Source organism: Neofelis nebulosa, chromosome 4, assembly GCF_028018385.1.
Source record: "Neofelis nebulosa isolate mNeoNeb1 chromosome 4, mNeoNeb1.pri, whole genome shotgun sequence".
Classification (NCBI taxonomy): Eukaryota; Metazoa; Chordata; class Mammalia; order Carnivora; family Felidae; genus Neofelis; species Neofelis nebulosa.
Window position 1 is genome coordinate 168270759 of NC_080785.1, and position 6527 is coordinate 168277285.

Genomic DNA, 6527 nt, shown 5'->3' on the forward strand with positions numbered 1-6527 from the left:
CTCTGTGTCTCCCTCTCTCTGGCCCTCTCCACACTCTGTCTCACTCTTTCTCTCGAAAATAAACATTAAAAAAAATTTTTTTTTAATGTTTATTTTCGAGAGAGAGAAAGGGAGACAGAGCATGAACAGCGGATGGGCAGAGAGAGGAGTCACAGAATCCAAAGCAGGCTCCAGTCTCCGAGCTGTCAGCACAGAGCCTGACGTGGGGCTCGAACCCACAGACCGTGAGATCATGACCCGAGGCGAAGTCACCCGCTTAACCGACTGAGCCACCCAGGAGCCCCTGTTCTCATTTTCCACCCGTGTTTCCAATCACCTCTCTAGCCTAGGAACCAAATGACCGCTGCAAACTGTTACTCTGTCTTCTTTTGCATGTTTTCCTTTTAGAAAGAACAAAGAGAATGTGTTGTGAGCATGGAGAACGTGGGGGAGACAGGCCTCCAGTGACCCGCACCTGTTATTCACGCCCCGTGTGGCTCCCACCTGCACCTCCTGGAGACTGGTAACCGGCAGGGCGTTGGGAACATGACAGAGTGTGACTTCCGAGGCCAGGTCGCAAGACACAGAGGCTCTGCCTTGCTCACTGTTGGGTGACTCAACTGGGAAAAGGCAGCCACCATATCGTGCGGACGCTCGCCACCCCTCAAAGCTCCCCCCCTTAGATCCTTCAGCCCCGGGATGGTGTTCGGATGATGTTAACCTCATGAGAGACCCCAAGCCAGAAGCCCCAGCTGAGTGGCTTCTAAGTTCCTGACCCAAAGAAAGCGTAAGATAGTATTTACTGTTGTTTCAGCTGGGGGATAAGGTTATGCATCAACAGCTAACTCAAGCAACAGGATAGAGGTGTTTCACCAAAGACCTGGAAAGCCAGCGTCCCAGACACCTGCGGCAGAAAGGACAGGGTGGGGGGCATTCCCTACTTAAAACCCCTCAAGCCAGAGCGGACTCAAGCTCAGAACGCTCTTTGTCCGCTGGCTCGGTTGTGGTCTTGCTGGGATGGATGCACGTCGTTAGCCAAGGCGACGTTTGTCCTCCTAACGCAATCGTCACTCCTCCTGCCTTTTACACCCTGTGTCCCTGAACCCTCGAATGTCTTCATCTTGAAAGTGTCAGCACTGAAATCTTATCATCTCAATGCTTCCTGAGGTATTTGTGACGTTTTAACCAAAGAGTGGATGTCGCTGGTCCCCATCAACCCTAAGTCGGCTTCACTTATAGGAAGAGTGGAAGCATCACGCCATGGCCCCTGGGGTGGACCAAGGATGGAGGTCCACGGCCTTTGCCCCCCGTGCCCCCCTTGTCATTCCTATCGTTATTCCCATCAGCTCCTCGAGGGGCCCTTCACTGGGATGGGAGAATGGGGTACAGGGTGGGACATCACGAGGGGAGAGGTGATGCTTCTCCAGCCTTCGAGGGAGCCCAATCCCGTCTCTTAGCCCAGCCAGGATCCAAGGGGATCCTCCAGATAACGATCAAGGTTGACTATTCTCTCGACCTACTCCAGGACACGAAGAGTCTGTTCTCCTTGCAGACATGCTCATGGCCAGGTATAAGACGTAGTCCTCTCCCCACCCCAGACTTCCAGGGACCACGGAGGTTTTCCCTGGTGCCACCCAAGCCGCAATGCTTTCCAAAGCACAGGCTCTTCTCCTGGGCCCAAGCATTCCAGGGCCTGCCCACTCACAATGACACGGTGGCTTTGCCCTGCTGTATGTAGGCTCTATGGCCACTCAACTGGCCGCCTTCCACGTCTGACCCCAGACACTCGGATTTGGGGACCTTATCCTGCTCCACTTTGACTGGATGAGGGAAACTGAGGCCAGTGCCCATTCGCCCGTGTGTTTCTCAGGACCACCCAACTCCGGTCTCCCTGCTGCTCACGTGGGATGCGCACCATCCCAGGCTTCAAGGTCTTTGCGCAGATCTTTTCTGCCACCACCCACTGCTGCCCCACCAGGCCTGGGTATTTATTGCATTTGGCATTCAAGTTCCCTAGCAATTAGGTCACAACATAAGCTCCAGGGTAGACCACCCAGACAGACAGACCCCGGCCGCGGCTGATGGAGAGGTCTCAGAGCTCCATGCGGCTGATATGAGCTAACTGCCTTCACCAGGCCAGGTGGTTTTTCTGGAAGGTTCCAGACTCTGCTCTCCCTCACAGGGGTTGATGGACAGCAGAGACCGTCACCAGCCTCTGGTTCTAAAACACATTGCGACAGAAACTATTCCTGGTCTTGCCCCACATGCTTGCATAGAATACCCTTTGGGTATTCCACGTCCCTGCCTCCCCTGCGCAGGAAACCTCTCTAGTCCTGGGACTCTAGAACGCCACCCCAGGGACTGGAACTCTCAAGCAGAGGGACCCTGATCTTCCCCGGTCTGGCTTTCCCAGTACCAACAAGACGGAGACACATTATTTGCATAAGCTTTCATCGTTTGCAAGGGGGTTCACACATACATTTCTGTCACTTTCAACAAGATTTACTGCGAGACTTTACATGTTGGAAATCTGAATGACCTACTTTGTGGCCAAACAACAGAATCTCCTGGGGCTGTTAAAAGAGTTTTCTTCCTTAATCTCCACTGGACACTACCACCCATAACCCTGGGACACCTTCCCCACAATCTACTGGCAACTGACGCTCAAAAGGAGGGATCCTAAATCTGTATGGATGGGAGTGACGCAGGTGTTCAACAGCACAATCCTTGGGCCCTCTCTGGTTGGGCCCACTTAAGAAAACTGGTCTTAGAGTTCTACAATGTTGTAATCAATATCAAGAGTGTTTGTTCGGGGCGCCTGGGTGGCTCATTTGGTTTAAGCATTCAACTTTGGGTCAGGTCATGATCTCTCAGCTTTTGGGTTTGAGCCCCTCATCGGGCACTGTGCCGACAGCTCAGAGCCTGGAGCCTGCTTCGGATTCTGTCTCTCTCTCTCTCTCACTCTGCCCCTCCCCCCCTTATGCGCGCGCTCTCTCTTTCTCTCGCTCAAGAATGAACATTAAAAAGGGGGGGACCCTGGTTTCTTTTCACTTTTGAGAGAGAGAGAGAGAGCATGCAAATGGGGGAGAGAGGCAGGGAGTGGGGAGAGAGAGGCGGGGGGGTGGGGAAAGAGAGACAGAGACAGAGAGAGAGAGAGAGAGAGAGAGAGAGAGAGAGAATCTCAAGCAGGCTCCACACTCAGCACGGAGCCCAACACGGGGCTCGATCCCACGACCCTGGGATCGTGACCTGAGCTGAAATTAAGAGTCGGACGCTTAACCAACGGAGCCACCCAGGCACCCCAGGACGCTGATTTCTTCTAAGCGTCTCTGGATGCATCATTCCAGGCCAACTCCTTTAGGTCATCGATAAAATATTCAGTATTGTTTGATTCTAGTTTGCAGCTACAGCTAACGGAACATGCAATTCAAACTAGCCTTGTAAAGGGGAAGTTCTGTTTTCACAGAAAATAGGGAAGAAGTCCTAGTCCCAGGGTCAGCCGTATCACCCACTCGTCAGCCTCATCTGCGAGGCAAGCCCATCACGTCCGTCTTCCACCTCGGTGGCTTGCTGAGGTCACAGGTGGGGAGCCCACAACACGGGCCAAGTGTGGAAGGTCCTCTCTCACACCGGGTTGGAGGCACAGGCGTGATCAGGAGACACACGTCACAAGAGGAGCAGGGCACAGAGGGTGTCAACGGGAGTGACAGCCTTCCCACGCAGGGTCCCGTCTGGTGTCTTCTGGCCAGGTCACGCACTGTACCATCAAGAGGCATCGGCCCTGGGTGGCTACTGAGCCTTGAAACCTGGCCAGTCCGTGCTGAGATGAGCCATGTTATGAGACAAGATGCTGGATTCTGAAGGTTCTGTTCCCCCCAAAAATGTTTCTCTGACAGTGTTTTCTATCGATAACACATTGAAATGGTATTTTGGATACGTTGCATTAAGTAAAATATTAACTTCGCCTGTTCTGTTTGATTGACTACTAGATTTAAATACTGCTGGGTTTTTTTTTTGGACTTGTCTAGGAGATCGAGACACCTGTCCTCCACCTTAGAAGGACTTCCATCCAGGGACCTTCTAGAGCGTTCTCTGAGGTGTGAGCCTTGAATGGCTGCATGGGGCACGGCCCTGCCACCCTGTGGACATAGCCCGTACTGCAGCCCGCCTGCTGGGTTCATTAATTCTGCAAATACCCACCACTCTGATGGGTTGACGCTGTGCAGCACCACGTAAGGCCGTACATGGGGTGGGAGGAGAGATCTGAAATATTTGCTGCCCTTCGGCATCTAGCTTTACGATCCATTTAGTTCTGTTTTTGTGCGGGGCATAAGCGGGGGGATCAAGGTTCGGGGTTTTCTACCTGCAGGTCCACCGGCTGAAAAGGGGAGTCCTTCCCCCAGCGACGCGTCGCGACATCTTGGGTGCGAATGCAGGTGTCTCCTGCGTGTGGGTCTGTTTCCGGACTTCTGTGTCTTTTGCCCCACCAGTGAATTTGTCCATCCCTGTGCCCAAGCCACACTTGCTTCATGACTGCAGCTTTCTAAGTCTTGGCGACTAACTGCTTGTCCCCCAAATTTCTGCTCAAGGCTGCCTCGGCTGTCCTAGCTTCTTTGCATTATTATATAAATTTTAGAATCATCAAGTCAGTTTCTACCAAAAAAAAAAAAAAAAAAAAAGGCTGCTGGAATTTTTGTTGGGAATGCATCGCGTCTGTCGATCCGCCGGGGGAAGAAGCAGTGCCTTCCCAGCCTCTCCGCTCCGTGAACGCGCTGTGTGTCCCTCCCTCGCCGGTTCTTTCATTTTCCTCCACCGTATTTTGGAGAGCAGCCGTACGTCTTTGTCCGGCTTTTTCCCAGGTGCGTAATGTTTTCGACGCTATTACCAATAACGATCTTTCAAACACGCGACTATTTCTGGTCCCAAGTACTTAACCGCCAGTAGATAGAGACACGTAAGAGACCCGGACGTCTCACCGGGGAGCTCGGATGGCAGGCACACGTGTCGAGAGCCGCTCGCTCGCCAGGAGGCAAGAAAGAGCAAAGTAAACCCGCAACCACACGTTCCCGCGAGGGCGGTACACAAACGTCCGCGGTTTCATTAACAGCCGCGAGCTGGGGCCAACCCCAGAGCAAACCAGATGAACGTGCGGACGCACCCACATAAGGGAACACGACGCATGGCGCACAAGGGGCCCGCATGGACGCCCCTCAAACTAGCCACCCACCCGGCACCCGCCCGCCCGGATTACCTCAACACCCCCAGTCAGAGGGGGGCCCCTGGACAGCCCTCGGAGGCTGAGAGGCCGGTCTGCTCTGGCGAGCCCTGCTTCAGCGGCCACATACCTGGGGCGGGGGAAGGGCAGGGTCAGCAGGGACGGGGTCAAGGGCAGAACTCTGGGTTACGAGTGACAGAGGGCTGCTCAAACTGGCTGAAGCAGGAAAGGGAACTCACTGGCTCAGCGCGAAGCTGGAGCGCGCACCCAGGCAGTGTGTGGAGCAGGCTGTGGTCTCCCCCGGGGCCTCCCGGCCTCACTCGTCCAGCGGCTCCACGCGGCCCACAGCCTGTGACCCCGGTCTCAAGTCTGGGGCGGGGGACACAGAATTTCTCCTCCCGGTTTCAACAGAAGTCGCGAGGGCGCCAGCACCGGCCCAGTGATGCTGTTTGTCATGGTGAACTGCACTCTGGCCCAAGGGCCAGGCAGTGCCTTACCCTAACCTGGTGCCCGTGGGCCCCTCTGGGATTAAGCAGAGCCCCACCCCGTCTCACGTGCTGCGGGGCCGGCAGGAAAGCTCACAGGAAGTTCGGGGTGCGTGAGCAGCCAAGGTCAGCTTGCTTTCCCAGGTCACATGGGCTCCCACCTGGCCCAGCCTGTGCCCAAAGTGCACCTGGGGCCCCACTCATGCAACAGTGCAGCCCCGAGATCCAGCCCGGGATCCACCTGTGGGTTCCCAGACAAGCAAGCCGTGCTCACCAGTGAGGCCGCACCGGGCCATCTCTTGCCGGGCTGCTGGCTCCGGCTGGTGCTGCTGGATGGGGATGCCCAGGAAGGTGTGGACCCCGACCCCGGTCCGGAGACGCCCCACCTGCAACAGCCCCCAGGGGAGGGCGAGTCAAGTTGGCTGCTCCAGCCCACCAACCAGAAGGATCCAACGGCTCTCTCTCCCCAGCGTCCCGAACGGACCTCGAGAGCAGGTGCGGGCGCACAAAGCCAGCGGCCCTCAGCCAGCGGGCGGCAGGCAGCACCGAGCGGGCCCCGTGTGCCAACTCTTCATCTGCCCACCCGGGGACCCCCGAGGCCTGGGCATCCTCCCTCCCCAGCCCCCGACTGCCCAGCACGCCGCTGGGGTGCCGGCACCCCACCTGGACTTTGCACAGGGACCAGGTAGCGGCCATCTGGGGTCTCTGTGCAGGGAAGAGAGCCCCAGCCCCCCAACGTGACTACCACTGGCCAGAGGCCCCTGAAGCAAGCCCTGCTCATCTGTGTTGGTGTCTTTGCGCCTCCTTGGGCCCCAGATGGTTTAAGAGTAAGCAGCAGCAGCCTCACA